Source organism: Pleurodeles waltl, chromosome 6 (genome assembly GCF_031143425.1).
Source record: "Pleurodeles waltl isolate 20211129_DDA chromosome 6, aPleWal1.hap1.20221129, whole genome shotgun sequence".
Taxonomy (NCBI): Eukaryota; Metazoa; Chordata; class Amphibia; order Caudata; family Salamandridae; genus Pleurodeles; species Pleurodeles waltl.
The window spans coordinates 1,181,402,410-1,181,425,743 of NC_090445.1; positions in this window are offsets into that span (position 1 = coordinate 1,181,402,410).

The following is a 23,334-nucleotide window of genomic DNA, read 5'->3' on the forward strand; positions in this document are numbered from 1 at the left end:
CTTTGTCTGTCCTCTGCTTGGTTTCAGGTCTCCTTCCCTTTTCTCTTTCTTTCAGGGAAAGAACAAAATAAAGTATCGGTAAGTTCCTTTCCTTTATTCCCAATACTTTGCTTTACTACTCTTCCCTATTTCCTCTCCCGATCTGGTTGCCGCGCCCCCTTTTGTCCCGGAAGTCCACGGGGACTGGGTATTCCGTCTTCGTGTTCCGGGTTACCCGCGGCAGAGACAGCACCTGCTGCCTTCACGGATGGGTCGGGTAGCACCGGCCCGTCACAGGTGGGCTGCCTATGCCCCAGGACTGAGACTTGTAAGTGTTTTACTTACCTCCTAATCTAACCTTTACTTACCTCCCACAGGAACTGTTGATTTTTGCACTGTGTCCACTTTGAAAATAGCTTATTGACATTTTTACATAGGCTGTACATGATATTGTTTTCATTCAAAGTTCCTAAAGTATCTAAGTGAAGTACCTTACAGTTAAAGTATTAATTGTAAATCTTGAACCTGTGGTTCTTAAAATAAACTAAGAAAATATATTTTTCAATATAAAAACCTATTGGCCTGGAGTAAGTCTTTGAGTGTGTGTTCCTCGTTTATTGCCTGTGTGTGTACAACAAATGCTTAACACTACCCTCTGATAAGACTACTGCTCGACCACACTACCACAAAATAGAGCATTAGAATTATCTACTTTTGCCACTATCTTACCTCTAAGTGGAACCCTTGGACTCTTTGCACACTATTTCTTACTTTGAAATAGTATACACTGGGCCACCTTCCTACATTGATAGAATCCATCAAATTAAGTAATTTTTTAGTAGCCGTTTTCCTTTTATTGGCAACATAGGAAATAATAAAATCCCTAGATGACGCTTTGAAAGCATCCTATATGGTCTGAACAGGTAACTGAGAGTATCATTTTCTAAAAGGAATTGTGTTGCAAACTTCTCAAAAAATCTCCATCTATTACTTGGCTGATTATGTGCGATAAGATCAAGATCCATACTCACTGGAGCATGATCCGAGATTAATATTGAACCAATTTCTGAACCCAAAACATGTTGTACGAGATGCTGTGAGACAAATAAATAATCTATCCTCATTTGGGAAGAATATACAGGGGAGAAAAGGAATATTCCTGTAATGTGGGGTTACACAATCTCCAAACATCTGTTAATGCTCTTTGTTTAATCAAAGAGGTAAACTGTGAAAATATGGTGGATGGTATAAATCTAGAATTTGACTTACAGGCAATAAAAGGGTCCATAACCATATTACAATCTCCTCCAAAAATGTATATTTTATCTGAAAGAGTCATTAACTTAACTAATATTTCATTCAACAAAGCTTTAACAGGTTGGGTAGGAGCATAAACATTAAATATAGGTACTTTATTAATATACAATGAAACTATAACCCATCTACCCATCACATCAAATTCTTGAGAAACATCAGAGATATTCAAAGCTTTATGACACAGTATAATGACTCCATTTCTTTTCCCCGTGCCCGGAGATGAAAAAACATGTTCTACCCATTGCCTTTTAAGTTTGGCTACCTCATTATCTGATATATGAGGCTCTTGTAACAGGGCAATATCAGCTCTCAATTTGAAAATATGTGTTAAAAATCTTTGACGCTTTATTGGGGATCCCGTACCTTTAACATTCCATTAAATAAATCTAACTGTCATTTAAAATAAAGAGTATATAAGAGAACCATGAATTAATGCAAATAAACCACCTATTGTAGAGGAAAAATTGAACCAAAAGAAATATTTTGACGTACAGAAGAAGGGGAATATAACTATGAACAGGAGAAAATAGAAAGAGAAAAGGGAAAAGAGAAAAAAATAGTAAAAGGGGAGGAGAAGGAGAGAACAAATAAAATACAATATAGAAAGAAACATTAAAAATACTGAAAAAAACAGAAGAAGCAATAAAAACATACCTAAAAGACAAAAACAACTTGAGGGTGGTGAAACCACAAAAGGAAGACGACGCAACCTTCACTCCACGACTGCAGACTCGGAAGGGAAGAGAGACCAGGCCACACAGGTTGCTTCCACAAAATACAGGTACTTTAATGAAGTAAGATCTAAAAAGAGAAGAAAATAGTTAAATTCAAATCCCTTAGACAATATGTCACTTTTAAGAATACATGAACCAGTAATGGGCATAACCATTAAACAGAAGAAAGAAAAAAGAACAATATAATAGTCAAGTCTCCGATACTCTAGAAGTATCCATTTTTTCACCTCTACAAGAGTCAATAAATTGCTGAAGCAATATTGGGTCTTCATATGTTGAGGTTTTATTATTGTAAGTCACCTTTAAGACCATGGATGGAAGAGACCATATCGTGCATTAAGCGACTTTAATGCAGGACGCATATCCAGAAATTTCTTTAGTTTGTCTGCCGCCAAATTAGCATGATCCTGAGCAAAGAAAAGATTGTACCTGACCACATTATCCGACCTTTAGCTCTTGCTGCTCTGATAACCTTTAGTAGGTCTACATACTCCAAAAAATAAAGTATTATTCCACTAGGTTTCTTTGACGTCGAAGCCATATGCGAAGGATGACCAAGTCTATGCGCTCTTTGTATATTTAAAGCAGGAGAAGTAGGCAGATCCAAAATTTTGGGCAGAAACGATTGAAAGAAAGATAATGAATCTGAACCTTCAATTCCTTCAGGTAGACCATAAATACATAGATTATTTCTTCGGTTCCAATTTTCTATATCCTCTGCATGTTTCTTCAACATAACAATTTCAGATTGTAGAGACTTATTAGACTAAACTGAGCACTCAAGCACTTCCACTCTTCGTTCTACATGAGAGACTCTGTTCTCCACAAGAGACCATTTGTCATCCAAAACAAAATTTGCTATTGTTTATTTATATCTTCCATATCGGATTTAAGAGCATTTATTTCCTCAAGAAGTAACTCCATAGATATGGTATCTACAACTTTTATAGGAGATGGAGGATCCTTTTTAGCTCTCTTATTTGTGGACGTTGATACCATTACTGGAAGTTTGGACGATACTTTATTAGTAACAGTAGAGGAAGAAACAGGCATTGAAGGTGTAATTTCAAGATTAGTAGGCCCTGCACTCTCCATATTTCACAAAAGGGTAAGTTCAATAGAGGAATATTATCAGAACTTTTGTTACTTTGTACTTTACTATTAGTCAATTGAAGGTTTCTAGATCTGCCCATAAGCAAGATGTGTAATTTTGCCCAATATGTAGTAAATCATATATTGTATGAAATAAGGTCCCACCTAAGGAAAAAGTAGACCAAAATACAAATTAAACCGGACTTTTATTTCAGTCAATTAGGGCATAAAAATAGCTTTCAAGGCATTCTAAGGGGAGCCATGCATTCCAGGCATATTCCCCTAGCATTTCCTCCCTGCAACACCAATAAAGAATACCAAGATATACAAGCTGGCTCTCTCGTATCCTGCCGTCAACATGGAGCTCCGAAAAAGGCAGGCATCTTCGCTCGGCGCCAAGCCACACCCCGATAATTGCACTGTTGCCGATAGGTTTCACTGCGAGTGAACTTTTCTTTTCCTTTGTGTGCCTGCTTTGCACTGATGGCGGCCGTCAGCTCTCTTATGTGAAACCTTTACTTTTCAGTTCACATGACAAGAAAAGTCTGGTTACTTATTTGAAACTGTTTTACTTTTTATTTTCAATTTATGTGGCAAGAAAAGTCTGGACTCTACAATGCTAATTGCTCTACCTCGAGCAAACGTGAGACCCATTGCATTGCAAAACATTCCATCAACCCGGGGACACATAAAGCTGTCCTAACACTTTGAAGTAGGCGAGGGAAACATAAACGAGGTAAACTTAGTAAAATGTATTTGGTGATAAAATGTGCCCCCGGTCTCCAAACGCAAGGCAACACCAGAACGCTGCACGCGACTAGCGATCACGAGTACAACATTGAGGTTTTTTTTTTATTTATTTTTTTACTTAACCATCACGACCCCCATCCCAACAAAAAAATACCCCAATATCTACAAATGCTACAAACCACCAAAAAATAAACAAATAAGAATTAACGTTGCCAGCGAATACATTGAAATTACACGTTGTTTCATAGATACAGTTTTCAATACAAATCTCATACGGTAACTCATTGACGCAGTTTCCAAGGCAATTTTCTTACTCTGTTGCTCCTGCGCACGACCAAACCTTTACCACCACTGTCACGCAAATCAGACTGTTTCACTAAACCAGCCCCACTTACATTCAAGTCAGACTGCCTTACTAAATCACCCTTACTCACGACCTGAGGATCCGATCTCCCTTTCAGTTGGACAACCTTGGATTTGTCCCACCACTTATTGCCCTGAACCCTTACAGCTTTACCCAAAACCAGTTCAACCCTAACCGGTTCAAAAAATTTGGGATTGCCTTTCTTAACCCCTTCTGTGACGAGGACGTAGTGGTTACGTCCTTCGGCACAGTGCTGCTGTGCCGAGGACGTAACCACTACGTCCTCGGCACACAGCCCAGAGGGAGCGCTCTCGCTCCCACTGTGTGCTTCCCCCACCCCCCCAAAGGCAGGGATGGAAGGGGAAGCCCTTCCCCTTACACCCCCGACCCCCCCACCCCCCCCTGTGACATTAGAGCGCGCGCTGATTTGTCACAGGGTCTTCCCCATCGCACTGAAAGCTCTGCCTCCAGCGCGATTGAAAGAGAAATGCTCAGCATTTCTCTTTCAATCACGTGGGGGAGGCCCGGAGAGGCTTCAAAGGGAAGGAAATGTATTTCCTTCCCTTTGAAGTCTCTCCCAGGGTTTGTTTATTTAGAGATTGGGAGCGACCCATTAGGCAAGGGTTGCTCCCCTGGGGGGCAAATTGTATTTAGACCGATTTTAGGTCAATCTGCCCCCAAGGGGGCAGAAACCACTAGGCACGGGGATTTTTTTTTTGCGCCAATGTCACGCAGGGGGGGGGGGGGGGGGGGGGGGCGCGACCCCGTAGGCAAGGGTCGCTCCCGGGGGGGGGGACACATTTATTTTAGGCCATTTCTGTCCCCCCGGGGCCGGCTGACCTAGAGGACAAAATCCACAGGTAGGCACTGTTTTCTATGAAAAAATGTGATGTGTCCACGTTGTGTTTTGGGCCATTTCCTGTCACGGGCGCTAGGCCTACCCACACAAGTGAGGTATCATTGTTATCGGGAGACTTGGGGGAATGCTGGGTGGAAGGAAATTTGTGGCTCCTCTCAGATTCCAGAACTTTCTGTCACCGAAATGTGAGGAAAATGTGTTTTATTTAGCCAAATGTTGAGGTTTGCAAAGGATTCTGGGTAACAGAACCTGGTCAGAGCCTCACAAGTCAGCCCATCTTGGATTCCCCTAGGTCTCTAGTTTTCAAAAATGCGCAGGTTTGGTAGGTTTTCCTAGGTGCCGGCTGAGCTAGAGGCCAAAATCTACAGGTAGGCACTTTGCAAAAAACACCTCTGTTTTCTTTAAAAAAATGTGATGTGTCCACGTTGTGTTTTGGGGCGTTTCCTGTCACGGGCGCTAGGCCTACCCACACAAGTGAGGTATCATTTTTATCGGGAGACTTGGGGGAACCCTGGGTGGAAGGAAATTGCGGCTCCTCTCAGATTCCAGAACTTTTTGTCACCGAAATGTGAGGAAACCGTGTTTTTTTAGCCAAATTTTTAGGTTTGCGAAGGATTCTGGGTAACAGAATCTGGTCAGAGCCCCACAAGTCACCCCATCTTGGATTCCCCTAGGTCTTTAGTTTTCAAAAAGTGTTATTGCTCCTTGTCTTTCTCTACATTTTTTCCTTCCAAATATAAGAGAGTGTGTAAAAAAGACATCTATTTGAGAAATGCCCTGTAATTCACATGCTAGTATGGCCACCCCGGATTTCAGAGATGTGCAAATAACCACTGCTCCTCAACACCTTATCTTGTGCCCTTTTTGGAAATACAAAGGTTTTCTTGATAGCTATTTTTCACTCTTTATATTTCAGAAAATGAATTACTGTATACCCGGTATAGAATGAAAACGCACTACAGGGTGCAGCTCATTTATTGGCTCTGGGTACCTAGGGTTCTTGATGAACCTACAAGCCCTATATATCCCCGCAACCAGAGGAGTCCAGCAGACGCAACGGTATATTGCTTTCGAAAATCTGAAAACGTAGAGAAAATTTATGTTTTTTTCACCTCAATTTCAACATTTTTCTTTTTCAGTTGTTATTTTCTGTAGGAAACCCTTGTAGGATCTACACAAATTACCCCTTACTGAATTCAGAATTTTGTCTATTTTTCAGAAATGTTGCGGTTTCTGGGATCCAGCATTGGTTTCATGCCCATTTCTGTCACTGACTGGAAGGAGGCTGAAAGCACAAAAAATAGTAAAAATGGGGTATGTCCCAGTAAAATGCCAAAATTGTGTTGAAAAATTGGATTTTCCGATTCAAGTCTGCCTGTTCCTGAAATCTGGGAAGCTGGTGATTTTAGCACCGCAAACCCTTTGTTGATGCCATTTTCAGGGAAAAAACCACAAGCCTTCTTCTGCAGCCCCTTTTTCCCATTTTTTTGAAAAAAATGAAATTTTCACTGTATTTTGGCTAATTTCTTGGCCTCCTTCTGGGGAACCCACAAAGTCTGGTTACCTCTAGAATCCCTATGATGTTGGAAAAAAAGGACGCAAATTTGGCGTGGGTAGCTTATGTGAACAAAAAGTTATGAGAGCCTAAGCGCGAACTGCCCCAAATAGCCAAAAAAAGGCTCGGCACAGGAGGGGGAAAAGGCCTGGCAGCGAAGGGGTTAACGAAAGTAGGCAATTTTACTGCAAACCAATCGCCTACTGCAATAAGCGACTCTTTAGCCCCTTTCTTGCTGTTGAAGTATCTCTTTTGTGCACACTGCTTGTTTTCCACATTAGTCTTGATGAGGTCAGTACGGTCTCCAACCTGCATATTTTCAAAAAACGTGGACATCCACCCAGGTTTGATTTGCGTATTGGGCTTTCTACCCTTCAAAGCTTCAAAAGGAGATACCCCCGTGGTGGAATGAGGAGTTGTTCTGTAAAACCACAGAATTGCTTGGACCGACGCCTGCACATCACACCCATTCTTCAACGCCCACCTGACACAGTCTCCCAACACACGGCTGCATCTCTCAACCAAACCATTCGTTTGGGGTTGATAAAGAGAACATCTCAGATGTTTAACCTCACCTTGCTCCAAAAATGTTTTAAACTTTTCAGACATGAATTGAACTCCATTGTCCGAAATGACTTCCTCTGGAAACCCTTCACTCATAAACACTTCCCTCAAGAATAACACAAGAGTCTTTGCATTAGCGTCCTGAACAAATTTGACATAAGGCCACTTTGAAAAATAGTCAACAACAACATACACATACCGCAACTTACAATTTAGCGAGTAAAAAGGTCCTACCATATCAACCCCCAATTTATGCCAAGGACCACCAGGACACGATATAGGCATAAGGGGTGGTGTCACAGGTTTCAAACTCTTGTCAGAATTGGAACACAAAACACAATTCCTTACTAATTGTTTGATTTCATTGTCCATGCGAGGCCAACAAAAGCTGTCTCTCACTCGTCTTTTGGTCATTGTGACCACCAAATGACCTTCATGCACTTTCTTCAATAGAGAACACCTCAACCCCTCTGGGGGAATTAATTTGTCGTTCCTCAAGAGAATACCATCCTCAATTGTCAACTCATCAGAAACTTTCCAAAATGGCTGAATGGCCGTCGTCAAGTCCCTCTCATACGGCCAGCCCTCAACTATACACCTCATAACTGTGCACAAGTCAATATCAGCTGCCAACTTCTCCTTACACTCTGACTCAGAACATACACACACTTGTTCAACCTCAACTGCTGCAATCATACAACATTCATCGTCCACAAAATCATCAAACGTCGGACTACACTGAGTGGAAAATCTTGACAGATAATCTGCTCTTACATTACGCCCCCCAGGTATATGCATGACATCGAAATCATACTGCATCAATCTCGCTACAAATCTAGCAATTCTGGGTGTACCTGTTTTGTCGTTAGTCCCTTTCAAAATTGAGACTAACGGCTTATGATCTGTTTTCAACAGAAAGTGTCTCCCCCACACATAACACCTGAATTTTTCAATGGCCCAAACACAAGCCAACAGCTCCTTTTCGATGACAGAATAATGCACTTCTGTTGTTCTTAATACTCTAGATGCAAAACCAATGGTGTTTTCAACACCATCAATCAATTGGGTCAACACCGCACCCCGGCCAATATTGCTGGCATCAACCGTAAGACAACATTGGAAACATTGATCATACGGTTTCAGCACCTTGGCCTGTGTCAACTGGATTTTGATGTCCTCAAACGCTTTTTCACATTCTGAACCCCACACAAAACTAGTCTTGTCTTTCAATAAATTGGATAAAACTCTCACTCGACTCGCATACTCCAGTATGAATCGAGAGTAAAACTCACACATACCCAAAAACGCTTTAACCCCTGCCTTGTCTGTTGGCTGAGGAGCAGCTGTGATCGCATCAATCAAACCGGGTTTGGGACTAACACCCTCCTGACTTATTACATGACCCAAATATTCAACCGACGACTTTATGAAATGACATTTCTCTCTCCTAAGAACAATGCCATGAGTCATAAATTTCTGTAACACCTGTCTTAGAATATTGTCATGCACTTGCTGGTCAGGTGCATGAATTAATACGTCATCCTGGAAAACCACCACGTTGGAAATCCCCTTTAACAATGTACACATGATTCTTTGAAACACCGAAGCCGCCGATGCCAGCCCAAATGGCATACGGCAAAACTGGAAAACACCAAAAGGCGACACAAAAGCTGTTAAATACCTGGACTCCGGATCAAGTTCTACCTGGTGATACACACTAGCCAAGTCTAACTTCGTAAAGATCTTCGCACCTTTGATAGTGGACAACATTTCGTTGATATTGGGGAGGGGATGTGAGTCCACCCATATTTCCCTGTTGAGTGCTCTCAAGTCCACACAAATTCTTAATTCCCCATTCTTTTTCCTAGCCACTACTAATGGAGAGAGCCACAAAGAGGATTCAATCGGTTCTATAATCCTCTTGTTCTGTAAATTTTCCAATTCCTTTTCTAAATCTTCTCTAACACTAAAAGGAACAGATCTTAGTTTGTGCTTGACTGGAATGGCATTGGCTTTCACTTTTATTTTATGTTTAAACCCCTTCAAATTTCCCAATTCACCTGAAAAGACCTTAGGGAAATCATTGAGAAGGCCTTCAATCTCCCTCGAATCTCTTAGTACTGCCACCTGCTCAGACGTACCTGGACGCAACACCATTCCAAACAGGCCCTGATGGAACAAGCCTAAAATGTTCAACCCTCTAGCCGCTACATAGACCTTACCAAATGTGCGTCTCCCCTTGAACTCGAGAATGTCCTCAAAGAAACCTTGAAGTTCAATCTTCCTCCCTTCGTAGGAGACTGGAGCCCTGTCTGGCGGTTCAAGGACACGCTCTCCCCAATTCAGCTTGAACAAGTCCAGAGTAATCATGGTGATCCTAGCCCCTGAGTCTGCTAGCAAACGCAACGACTTGTCTCCCACTCTTATGCAAACATAGGGATCCACACAATTATCTGGATCACCAGTCTTAACCGTTCCCTCAACAACACTCAAAACCATGTCCTGAATCTCTCCCATAAGGTGCTCCACCGCTTCATCATTCTCTCCCATCACCGTCATGACAGATTCTTGTTTACCACCTTGACAAACTTTTGCAAAATGCCCCAACCTGCCACAACTCCTACATTGGACACCCAACGCTGGGTAACTCCTAAATCCTTTTTGATGCATAGAACCACCACATCTAAAACAAACATTTTTTTGTTTAAAAAACACATTGGAATTGGCAAACTTATTGTTTTTCTGTCCACTAGATTTGATCCCAGTCTTTTTGTCATCCTTGTTGACAACAGCATTGACTCTGCTAGACGTTGCCAATTCTATTTCCTTAGAAGACTTGATAGAAGATTCTATGCTCTTAGCAATTCTTATTGTCGCCACCAATGTTGGATTGTCCAGCGATAACAACTTCTGTCTGATAGACTTGTCTGTCCCTTGACAAATAAACTGGTCTCTAATAAGTTGATCACCCAGCACTCTGAACTGGCCTTCTGCAGCTAGAAGGCACAACGCCGAAATATATGTGTCCACATCTTCACTTGAGCGTTGTTCTCTTTTAAAAACTTTGTGTCTAGCCACCACCAGGCTGGGAGGAGCATCAAATCTGTTGCTCATTTTCTTCACCGCAGACTCATACTCATCCATTTCATCATCCTCCATTTGTACTTCAGGTAGGTGCTTGAAAATCGCTCTTCCCTCAAAGCCAATAGAATGGAGCAGCAGACATTGTTTCCGTTCTGGCCTGTATCGTGATGCTCCAATCGCCCCTAAATATGTTTCGAAGGCATCAAACCATTGTTTCCAACATATAGCTGGTTTACCTGGGCTGTCTAAAAATGGCGGTGGGGGCAGAACCGATTGCATGGTGAGGCTAAACAAAAATGATATAAAAAAAAATACACCGAAAAAAATATAATGTTGATGAATTGTCCACTACACACCAGAATAAAAAAATTTAGTTTTTTCCTTTTACAACAATTGTTTGATTTCCAACAGCATCTGTTCACAACAAAGTCAAAAAAGCTTCTGAGAACATTGTCTTAAGTCTGTTACACGTTGTCTGTACACATATACTGTGCAACGTAAAGTGTCAAAGCTCTTAGCATCTGTAGACCAGATCCATACCTCTGTTTATATTTTGTAGTAAACCAGGAAACAAAGCCACTCCCTCGAGGTGCTGAAATCACTTTTTTTTTTACGACTTCCTGGTGTTTTTTAAGTCGCCACTGCCTCCAACGGTGAAGAAAAACAGAGGAGAAACCAGCCTCGTCTGATTTTGCCGCGCAGGTCTGCTGCGTTTGGAGATGACCCTCGTCGCCAAATGAAGTAGGCGAGGGAAACGTAAACAAGGTAAACTTAGTAAAATTTATTTGGTGATAAAATGTGACCCCGGTCTCCAAACGCGTCCGAGGCGGCACTCTCCAGCAACAGTTTGTTTCTCTCAGCCGCGCTCGCTCTGCGCGTCGCGCTAGGCAACACCAGAACGCTGCACGCGACTAGCGATCGCGAGTACAACACACTTTCAGAGTGCTTTCCCTGGAGAGCAGCTGTGGGAGGGTTCGATGGAGGTAGGGGGTGTTTGGAGGCCAAAGCATCCAAATACACTCTAACATTTTGATGCCGGATAAAAACAGATATCCATCAAAGTAAACAAAAACACTCAAATCCCTTTCAGCCTTAATGGCAGAGGAAGATGCAGAGTGGGGTCTCCCTAAGGTTACAACTAAACCAGCCTCGAAATGGCCAAAAGTGGCTTCTCAACTATTTCACTTTTGTGTAGACTATGGCCTAAGAGCTGTGAAAAGGTGTACTAAATCTGGCCACTGCCCAATTCCATCTTTTAAAGAGGTTTTTATACCAACTCCATAGAATATATATTGTTAGATCTAAGGCTTTAGTCATATATGGCGATATTAAACGTAATAATAGGCCAAACGGTGACTATAACCCCTTGGATGCTGAGTTTAGCTCAGGTTTGTTTGGTAAGAACCCATGAAGATACTACTGGCTCTTTTGTAATCACGCAAAAGCATATAAACAATCACAAGAACATAAAATGCACCCCCATCAGTAGCAATGAATGTATAAATATTAAGTGAATACATTTCAATCCTTTGCTTCTACTCTGCACCTCAAGGTGAGCGCTTTTAGCTTTACCTCTAAACATGCAGAGTTACGTGAAATGCTAAAATGTTTATTCACAAAACAGACTAGAAAAACACAAGCTAGACCTACACCCCTGGTATTCATCAGCCTGTAAGACTGCCAAAGGGAATTTATTAAAAACTACGAAGTAAGGGCACCAGAGGGATATAACATAGCAAGGATGATGTATAAAGTTTGCTTGCTTAAGGCTAAACGAAATTGGGAGGAGGATCAATGGGCACAGATGCTAGAAGCTCCTGGGAACATGACTATAAAACTTTCTGGAAGACTGTTGCTGTAGGCAATGATTGTGGTAATTCCACTGTTGAAGTGTTTGCCCCAGTATACTGCTGGGTCGAACACTTAAAAACTTTATGTAGCAAGCGTGATAACGCTTGCGTAGGCCCTTTTTCAAACATGGGTTCTATACTGCCCCCTTACTCCACTCCCCATCACTCTACCCCTATAGAGAACCATTCATTAGTATTTACTGTGGTTGAATCTAAAGTTGCCCTCCTTCATTTGAAAAAAAGAAAAAGCACCTGGCCCTGATAGCATTTCTGTGGAACTAATTTACCCAGAGCCTGACATCTGGGTTCCCTATCTGAACATGTTAACCAATATTGTCTCAAATGGAGAGGAAATCCTGGAGTCATGGTGAGGTGCTGTAATTGTTCCCATCCATCAAAAGGGCACCAAAGATATTCCCTCAAATTACAGGCCAGTTATCTTAACAGATAACACCCAGAAGATCTTCTGTTGACAAGTTTTAACTCGTATACAGGAGTGGATGGGCGAACACAAGGTCCTACCCCACTTTCATATGGAGTTCCGAGACAGCACAGGGACGATGGAGCAGATATTCCATTTCATGACCATCTGCTGGAAGTATGTCACCATCAAGTCACGAGGGCTGCATTTGATTTAGTACTAGACACACGCTTTGGGAAGTACTGGATCAGATGGGGTTGCCCCAGGATCTTCTTCATCTATTAGCTAGACTACACACAGATACGTGTGCCCAGGTGAGGTGGAATGACTTGGGTGACCTATCCCACCCCGGATTCCTACTGAGCAGGGAGTATGGCAGGGATGAGTTTTGACTCCCACCATCTTCTCTCTGTTGATGAATGGAGTGGTGGATGCGCTGAACAATTGCCAGCATGATGCCCTCAAGATAGCTGGTGTATGTGTCCCTGTACTGCTATTCTTGGACAACACCTTGTTACTCTCTCGTACTCCAATAGGTTTGCAACACTTCCTTAACCACTTTGTGGAATTTTGCAAATGTGGAGGCCTGGAGATCAATGCAGGGAAATCAAAACTGATGACAATAAATCCTCACCGCTCATTTAGAAATATATAGATTGTAGATGGAACCACACTTGATCAAGTAAAGAGCCTTGACTGCCTGGGAGTTACGTTTTGGGAGAAACTCATTTGGGACTTACAACTGCAAAAATGTAAGTCCCTCTTGTCCCATAGGTCAATGTTGATTGTCAGGAAACATAAAACATCAATTAAAAGTGCAGTTTCCTAAGCCGTTGAGATGTTAAGGTCAGTGGTATTGGGTTGAGCGTTGTATGGGGCAGAAATATGGGGCTCAGATGATGACTCAAGACTTAACATCACAGAAAATAGATTTATAAGATCACTATTGAGCATCCCAGTTACTACTCCCCTAATACCTTTAAGGTGGGATCTAAACCTTTAAAGGGTTGATTATGTTGCCCGCCTTAACATTTTGACCTACAGGGCTAGAATTTGGACAACCAAAGAGCTGGCCCCTTACAAAGCCACCCTACACAAGCTAATTCTTCTTGATAAGTCTTATTCTACACCCTAGCTGAGAGCCATGAGATTTTTTTTTAACCAACTAAACCTAGTGCATATGTTGGAAGACCCCAGCAAGATGGATAGAAACTCAGCTAAATTAATGAAGGGAGTTTACTGGGAATTTTTCCTTCAAAAAACATGATGTGAAAGAAGGTCTGAAGGGTTGGTGGGCAAATGTCTGAGTCATAAATGTTCTCCGTGATTCAAACCATTCCTCAATAGGATAACCCCAGCAAAGGCCAAGTCTCTGTATATTCACTTCTAAATTGCCACATTGCCACTTAGGTCTTTTACTTTGAAGTGGGAACCAGATGGTGTAGGATTAGCGGGTTGCCCTCCCACATCCCAACACTGCTGAGACCGAGGAAAGCTTTGTACTGTTTTGCCAAAAGTAAAAAACTCCAAAAGCAAGGTGAATCCTACTTCTCTGTCACAACTTGGGAGTCAAACAATGTACATTAGCTTTACCCCTAATAAAAAACGGACACAACCAAAATAATCGTATTTGCTCTATCAAGATTCTTATAGTGGGTTTGGTCTCTTTGAGCAATTGTACTGAAAGCTTGGACCTGCATTATGAGCTGACCGTAAATTTATTCCTGGGCCATTGTTCACATTTGAGTAAGGAGAGGTTAGCGGGGCATGTCTGCATGGGACATGGGCAGGCAGTGCAGCAATCGGGCCTCACAGATAACAACCGAGCTAGATTGCATCAGAAGTTGGTTAGGATCATAAAAAGGAAGTCAGATTATGACCAAAAATAGGCAATGAAGCAAAAAAGTGACCTCAACTTGTGAATTGTTACTTTTTTGACTCTTTGCATAGGTAATACTGAAGGCTAATGAGTGATGAAGAAGTGCACTTAGCGCAGCAAAAGGTGATTACACCGGGATCAAAGGGGGAGCAGACAAAAATCCAAAGGGATGCTGTCAGAACCTTTTTTCGGTGTCCTTGGGCAGACACGGGTTTTTGAGCCATTATATTGGTATTTGAAGCTTTTCACCAATGCTGTCCTGGTCCTGACCTACTGTTGAACTGCAAAATGATCACCAAGTCTACCCTATCTACACATGTCTCTCAGAGCACTCCAAAGCACCCCAGGGAGGTAGTATGTGGTGGAGCCCAAACAGTCATCAAAACAGACACAATAAATATTGGATAAGCCAAGGCTTCTTCTATTAAAGAGAATTAGTTTGCTATCCACCAGTACTCAATAGTTCACACAGTAAAAGGCTGGAGGCACAGGTATGGGTACCTTGCTGTGGAACAGATGTGCAGTGCGGTTGATGCAAAGACCCTGTGATGGTTTCCTTAGCCCACTGCTGGTGGCATAGAAGATCTCCCTTCACATTTAGTTTCTGAGAGTTCCCAGTTGCTTCAGTGCCACCCCTGCAGTGTCAGCCTAGGTCCTCGACTTTAGTTGATTGGTTAGTCTGCACAGTAGATTCAGTCTCACTGCAGTTCTCTCTTGGATGATTCCAGTTAGTACCTTTCATGTTTATCAGTCCGTTTCACTCTTGGAAGGCAATAATACCCATTCCAATATTCAGATCAGCCCTGGTCCACTTCCTTGCTTTCGTCTCGTCCTCTGGGCTGCCCCAGTCACTGGGCACAGCACTGTTTCTCCCTCCATAATCTCTGGTGTCAGCCTGGCGTCTAGGCCGATCTGCCGCCAAGGGGGGCAGAAATGGTGTAAAACATTTGCCCCCCAAAGGGGAGTGACCCTTGCCCAAGAAGCCGCTCCCCCATACTGAAATAGACCAGAAAAGGAATTCCCTGATGTGATGCGATCGGGCAGCAGGAATGCTGAAATAGATATTGAGGCAAAGGAAAATCCTTTCCTTTCCCGTGATGCCTTTTTTACAGGAATCCCCCCCACCAGCCGGAGCAGAAACTTACCTCTTTCTCCTAAGACGCGCAGGAAGCAAATGGCTTCTAGCACAACCCGCGCCCTCTGATGATGTCAGCGTGCGATTGCGCACTGACATCATTAGAGGGAGGGGGGATCAGGGTGGAAAGGGAAGCGATTCCCCTTCCATCCCTGCCCAGAGGACGGGGGTGGGAAGACCACGGGGAGCGCTAGCCATTACATCCATGGCGCCTAAGGGGTTAACTTTATTGTTTCCATCAAGATTTATATGTGTTAATGGCCTAGCCTCGTTTTGATCTGTACCAAGGCAATGTTTTGACGCAACTGTGAATTCTGGGTGATTCTAGATCCTTCCTTGGATTATGACGGGGCAATACATAACTCCTGCGGGATGGCAGCGGACAGTTTTTTTTTTTATGGTTCTTCCTGATTGTGTTATGAAGGCTCATAGTGGTTGTCTGTGATCCAGCCAGAATGTATATACATGAGTATTACCTTGCCTATAAGCAATGAATCTATTGACTACTCATGTATTTGTGTACCAGTTCATTGTTTTGATTAGTACCTATTAGTACCTATTTCTCTTATTACAATTTGTTTATCTTGGAAGTATTACTATGGTTCTGCATATGAATTTTAACCTTGCATTTTGTTTATTGTAGTTTTGCAGCAGTCCTGTGGCTCGCACGTTCCCAAGGGGCCTTTTCCTTGTTAAAGGCGGGTAAGGCAACAATGACTATTTTTGTGTGTAATTACACAGGCTCTTGCAAAAGTTTCTGTATGAAATTGTTGGCAGAAACACTGCACCCACCCACACCGTGTGTGCATGTAAATACTCACTGCCTGGGCACGTATATGTTTTGAGATGTATTTTATTTTGTGTTGTACAATTTTGTATATTTTCTTTTTTCAGGTCAACCTAAATTTAGGGCATCTACATTTATATGTAAGTTTTTCCTTAATAGTTCTACACATTACAGATACACTTAGGCCCATGTTTATACTTTTTTAGCTCTGCATTTGCGTCATTTTTTGATGCAAAATCGGCGCAAACTTAGAAAATACAATGGTATTTTGTTAGTTTGCCCTGATCTTGCATCAAAAAACAACGCAAATGCGACGCTAAAAAGGTATAAATATGGGCCTTAGGGTTTCTGTAGTGAGGACTAGATTTTCCGTTTGTTTGTTGGTCCTGAAGATACTCCTTCTGATCTTTTAGTGACAACATAGGCATTAAACATGTCGACCAACACACTGGGTTAAAGAAGTAAATTATTTTTTCCCATCTTCTTTTTTTTGTCGAGCGCAGGAACACTATTTCCTTTGTCACTCCCCTGTATGTTTTTAACCTTGACATAGATCCTTCAGGGATTAATAAACACATATGTTTAAGGGTCTAAGGTTAATTTTAACACATTCTTTCCAGTCCTTCACTCCCTTCACTTGTAGGTTTAAGTCTATTCCTACAACCAACAAAAGCACTTATTTAAAGATCTCCGGCAACGGACCCCTTAAGGGGCTCGTCGGGCACCGCAGTGCCCACTGATGAAGCATGACACCCATTTGGGTGTGTGAGTTCTTGCTTCTAATTATAGAAGTGCTTCAGTTGACCTGTGTTAAGAAGTGGGATCCAAGTGAGAACCCTTTTCTGGGAAGTGTACCTTGATACATTGTATTTGTTTGTTGGGAGGCTGTACACATCGCTGGTCTATTCTCCCTGTCCCTCCATTGTATGAGGCATCCTTTTAACCGAAGCATGCATAATGTAATCTTTAAAATTAGTAAAGATGAAATGGTATTTGCAGATGAGCTGATTGAGAGGCTACAAATAGATAAAGAGAAAGGGGAAAGGAAGATGAACACAGAACATTTTATTGAAAAGGTTAAGAAGACCTTAAAGGAACTACTCTCCAAGACTGAACACTGATGTCACCAAGAAGGTATCCTTATGTATTATAAGGCAACCAGAAGGAAATTAGACTGTTGAGAAACTGGGATAGAGCAAATGTGAGCAAAATTAAATAGTCAAATGGAAAAACCTTTTCAAATTTAGAGGTAAGTATAAAAGGCATTTGTTATATGGGGGACAAGGCAGCTTATTTCCAATTGCCACACAATTGAGTAGGCATTTGTTTTGCAGCCCTAAGAGCTATCATACTAACAAATTATATTTTCCTCTTAAGCAATACGTAAGATGAAGCAAGCATAGTTTTAAACAGATCCTTAGTGATTTCTTTGCAGCACTTATACCTTCTAACGATGTGGCATTAAATAATATAAAGATTAGAAAGCTGTCCACATTGGTAGATAGGCTTGCTACTAACACTGCAGGAGCGCTAACAGTAATTCATAAGGAATTGCTTGCATCAAGAGCTATGATTATGCAAAATTGCCTAACGTTGGATTTAATACTCGCAAAGGAAGATTGAGGGCCTCATTCTCACCCTGGCGGTAATTACCGCCAGGGCGGAGGTCGGCGGTAGCAGCGCCAACAGGCTGGCGGTGCTCCGCCGGGCATTCTGACCGCGGCGGTACAGCCGCGGCCAGAAGCGGAAAACCGACTTTCCGCTGCCCGTCTGAATCCTCCATGGCGGCGGAGCGCGCTCCGCCGCCATGGGGATTCAGACACCCCCTACCGCCATCCTGTTCATGGCGGCTCTCCCGCCATGAACAGGATGGCGGTAGGGGGTGCCACGGGGCCCCTGGGCCAATGGCATGGGCACGGCAGGGGCCCCCGTAAGAGGGCCCCAAAAAGTATTTCAGTGTCTGCCCAGCAGACACTGAAATACGCGACGGGTGCAACTGCACCCGTCGCACCTTCCCACTCCGCCGGCTCAATTCTGAGCCGGCATCCTAGTGGGAAGGTTGATTTGCCCTGGGCTGGCGGGCGGCCTTTTGGCGGCCGCCCGCAAGCCCAGGGCAAATGTCAGAATCACCGCCGCGGTCTTTCGACCGCGGTGCAGTGTTCCGACGGCGGTACCTTGGCGGACGGCCTCCGCCGTCCGCCAAGGTCAGAATGACCGCCTGAGTTTGCAGAGTCATTCATGCTCGGAAATGTCGTGCTTATATTCTGCGCATAGAAGAGCAGCTTGACTCCTCTATTATTAACATCACAAACATAACACATGAACTAACTGAGCTGGAAGAGTCAGGATCCTGAGAAGGATCAGGATCTATATTTGGATCTACTAGAAAGGGTTTTGCCAAGCTAGGGGAGTGGCTTGGTAGTGTAGAACAGGGAATTATATAGTTGCTCCTTACCCCGCGTTCAGTTATACTTATTGGCATTGCATGTGTGACATTTTGCAAAATATTTTTTAATCAAACAATGGTATGGATTGTGGGTACAAGAAGCTGTCAGCAACGAGCGGGAGGAAAAGAAAGTGACTTGATGTGACGGTTGAAGAAACCCAAAGTGACCTCTACGACACCTTAAAAGATTTGTAAGAATCGAAGGAAACTAACACAAAGGTAATGGATGATATGTTGTAATAAAGAAATTAAGTAATGATTTAGAAATCATCCGGGGTAGTGGGAGTTGTTTTTCTTATCTCATATTAAATACATTAAAACTGAGCTTACGCTAGCTTAAACTGTGTTTACACCATGTGATGAATACTGGTGTTTCTTGCGCTAAATAAGAATTGTGTGTTTTACTCTAATAAACATGTAGTGTTCCCCGAGACCTTTCCCGAACTGTCCTTGACCCCCTAACCAAAGCCATCTCAACTGTCTCAGGCTATCTTTGTACAATAAATCAACTAGTATGCTCAAATATACTGTGAGAAAAACTAAATCCAATGTAATGCTACTATGAGAGAATCCTGAATACATTCTGTAGTAAAATGTTTTTTCTTGCTTGTTTCTCATTGTTGCATATTCTGAGAACCATGTACTTGACCAGAATGTAAGAAAGTCTGTCTAAAGTTCTATAAAAGGACATGTATTTTTCTGTACCCTGGAGCCCCCTATTCCCCACCTTTAGAAGGCAAATTTATGCTGGATTTCATACAGAACTTTCCTGTGTTCTTTGTATGCTTTGCTGCTAACTTGGATGGCATATTTCATGTATTTTGCTCATTTATCTCTTATATAAAATTTCAAACTATATCCAGTGTATGTCATCCTTGACAAATGTATCATTAGTGATTACTGAACTTGATTGTAAATGTATTAAGGACTGGTCCAGTCGGGGAGCATCAAAGTCCGTAATGGGACTATGCCACTCCTGATCCTAGCTGTCGGCGTGAATTTTGTATGATCATTTGTTTAAAACAAGTTTGCATGCTGACACGAGCATACAGGCCAACAGACCCAATTCAGGTGGAAGGCTCCCAATTTTTAAACCTAAACATGACTTTATGTTGGCTGTATCCCACATAAAATAGCCTCTGCATCAATATATATCAATGGGGAAAAACACCTTCCCCACTTTACATTTTTAGGTCTAGGCTTAGACAGCGCATGTGCTGTGTTGAAGAGACCTATTGTATTCACTATGTGGGCTTCAGCCCGCTCATAGGCTTCTCATTTGATGGTTCCATCACTGCTCTCATATTCTTTCTCCCCATTTGTTGATGGTATACATGCGTCATGCCTCTTCCTGTGATTAGCCCTTCCTGAAAGCATGGACCAATTACTACTATCCACCCACCGCTCTCATTTTTTGGATCAGTTTTAGAAACTACTTTTTCATTGCTTTGGAGCACTTCCCATGAGCTCTGAGCTTCCACTGATCACACTCTTCATCACATTTTTGTTTTGCAGTCTTATATAGCGCAAACTCAACCTAAACGTATTGGAGCACATTACAGATAGATACTTTTGTTTTTTAGGCACAGAGAGATTAAGTGATTTGCCTAGAATCACAGGATGTTGAGCCTCCTGCTGAGACCCAAACCAGGTTCCCCAGTTTGAAAGTCCACCACTCTAGCTGCTACGCCACATCCACATTGATGGGCTGATATACCAGCCATCTTAATGTTTCATTGCTAACTCCACTTGCCTTATAACTGAAGAAAACGGCAAACCTTACATTAGGAAGAAGGTGATACATTGTGAATCAGCACCCATGTATTCTTTATATTTCCAGTCACAATACAAAAATAGCAAATCAGCATTTGCAAAGTTAACATTAATGATTAATGAGCGAAACAGTAAACATTAGTTTATTGTATTTTAAGTTATTGTTGATGTTTTGAAAGAAAAAAACTGTCCTTTCTTCATTGTTTTAACTTACACTGGTGACGATTTGGTCTCCCAAAGAAGGCCGTTGCGCTCCTGCTGTAGAGCTTTGTATACAAGATCCTTCTTCTGTTTCCATTATGACAGTAAGAAATGGTCACAAACTGGCTTACATAGCATCCACAATTTTATTACAAGAGGGGAGCCTCATAATATGCTTTAACTTTCCTTTCTTTAATAAACAGCAACCAAAAGAAAAAAAACTTCAATACTCAGAGAACCCTGGTAGAAGAACTACCACATTATGTCATAATGGTAGAACTAATAGTGTGGCAAGCACTACAATAATTATTCTGACTGAGAACAAAAAGCCCTCTTTTCTTGCTGCTCCCAAGATCGCAATCAAGATAAGTACTCTGCTCGCACATTTTGTTAATTATGTGTGCACATTGTTATTATTGTGATATTTAATTATTGTATTGCTTATTGTATTGCTTATTTTGGGTTTACATACAGTTGTGTTGAGGACATGCTTGTTCTGATGTAAGTCTCTTGCCTGGAGCATACATTTAACCTTTTTTTTTCATTCCTGCGGTGAACACACTCCATTTCCCTCAGCGCAGAAGGCCGCTTTCAATCCCTTGGGGAATTCCCTCTCTAGCAGCATGTTGTTTTCCTCAGCGCTATTCACTGCTCTACCTTGTGGGAATATCCTCACTTGTCTGTCACTTCGGAGCATCTCCCTCCTTATTTACAGTCTGCTTATGCTGTGAAGCGTCCCAGCTTGTGGCCCACCCCTTGATACACCTCTGCACATGCCCCTGCCTCCTGTAGGCCCATTCCCTTGAACAGTCTTATAATTAACCCTTCAGCTTCCTTGTTTTCTCAATTTAACTCTCGGGCATCATTGTCAGTGTTTTTTGCCTTGTTTTTCTCTGTTATAATGTCTGAAGACAAGGAATGGACTATGGACTATGAAAGAAAATGTAAAATCCTTCATTAAGAATTGTGTACAACAGGCACTTTCTGTTTCTACGTTCGATATTTCTAAAACTTTGGAGGGTTCTATTTCCAAAATGGTGCATGGCCCTACAGAAATTCCTGCTGAAAAAGGAAAGAAATGTGCTGCACCTCAGAGTGTACTTTCTAAAGGCATTTCTAACAAAGCTGATCCTCTCACCTGAGGGGTTTCCTTTTCGGGACTCCCTTCTTCCCCCCTTAACGTTACTAGTTTAAAGGACACTGGATGAGGATGATATTTTAGATGAGGACAGAGCTAATGTTAATGTCATTTCTGACCTTTCTGATGACGGGCCTCCACAGAAACAATATAAAGTTTCTCCTTCTGATGGTGTGTCGTACCCAGTGTCCAGTGATCTTGTAGATCATTTAGGTGAACCTATGTTTGACCCTGTTTTAATTCACCACCCAAATTCCACAGAATGGTTTCCATCTGATAACATGTCAGATTATGCTTCCTTTTATTTGAGGCATTCCTTGGATAAATCCTACAGAAATAAACTAAAATCAGAGTGCCTTCACCCGTCTCTTCCCAATACAGTGGTTGATAGTTCTGTTATTGAGTCTAATATGCTGTTATTTTTCACCAAATCTGGGAAAGACCCTAAAACAGAGGTCAATAGAGCCTGGTCTAATTGTCAGGACAATTTTGGACTCAGTGGATCCAGTAACCACCAGAATTCTGGATGTGGCTGAAGAGGCAAAAATGGAGTGTGAACAAGTAGTCCTTGACACCCTACCTAATTGGGCACAGCATGCCATATGTATGCTGGGCAATATGAATGCTTACATCTCTCAGAAAAAATACAAAAGCCTTTTTCAAAAAATTGACCCTAAACTGAGTAGCCTTGCCACTAAAGAGGAGGGTCCTCAGGCCAATGGCATTCTGTTTGGGGACTCCTTCATAAAGGAAAAGAGTAAATATGTTTCTACCTTTGCTACGATAGATAAGGCCCAATTTTCTATAAAGAAGATTTTTTCTTCCTGGATTTTAGGCAGGGCCAGCAAAGGAAGGAGTCATTTTGCTGGCCTTTACCCCTCCATTGGTGAATCCCTCCATAGATGCTCCTACAATCAAGGCTCCCTGCAAGAATATTATCAAGACTACAAACCTAATTTCTACCCCCACCGTACCCTGGGATTCCGGAACAGAGGATACAGAGCCAAAGGAGACAAGTGCTCAGGTAAGGATTTCCAGTTTCAACCTACTCCCGTAGGAGGCAGGTTGGCTCTTTGTCTAGATGCTCGCTTGTCTCTCCCATCAGATCCTTGGGTGAGTCAGACTATTCAAGGTTATTTCACAGATCTATTTCAGATTCCAGTGCAGCGTTGCCTGCCCAATCCCCTTTGTTTTCCACAGGAGCAGTTTTTCCTGGTTTAAGAGAAGTACAATCCCATCTTTCAAAACAAGCTATTGAACAGACTACGTTCGATCCCTCAGATTTCCTCAGCACCATTTTCTTGGTCCTCAAAAAGAACAAAAAATATCATCCTCTCATCAATCTGAAGATTTTCAACAACTTCGTAGTTTACCATTATTCCAAGATGGAGACTGTTCTTCGTCTC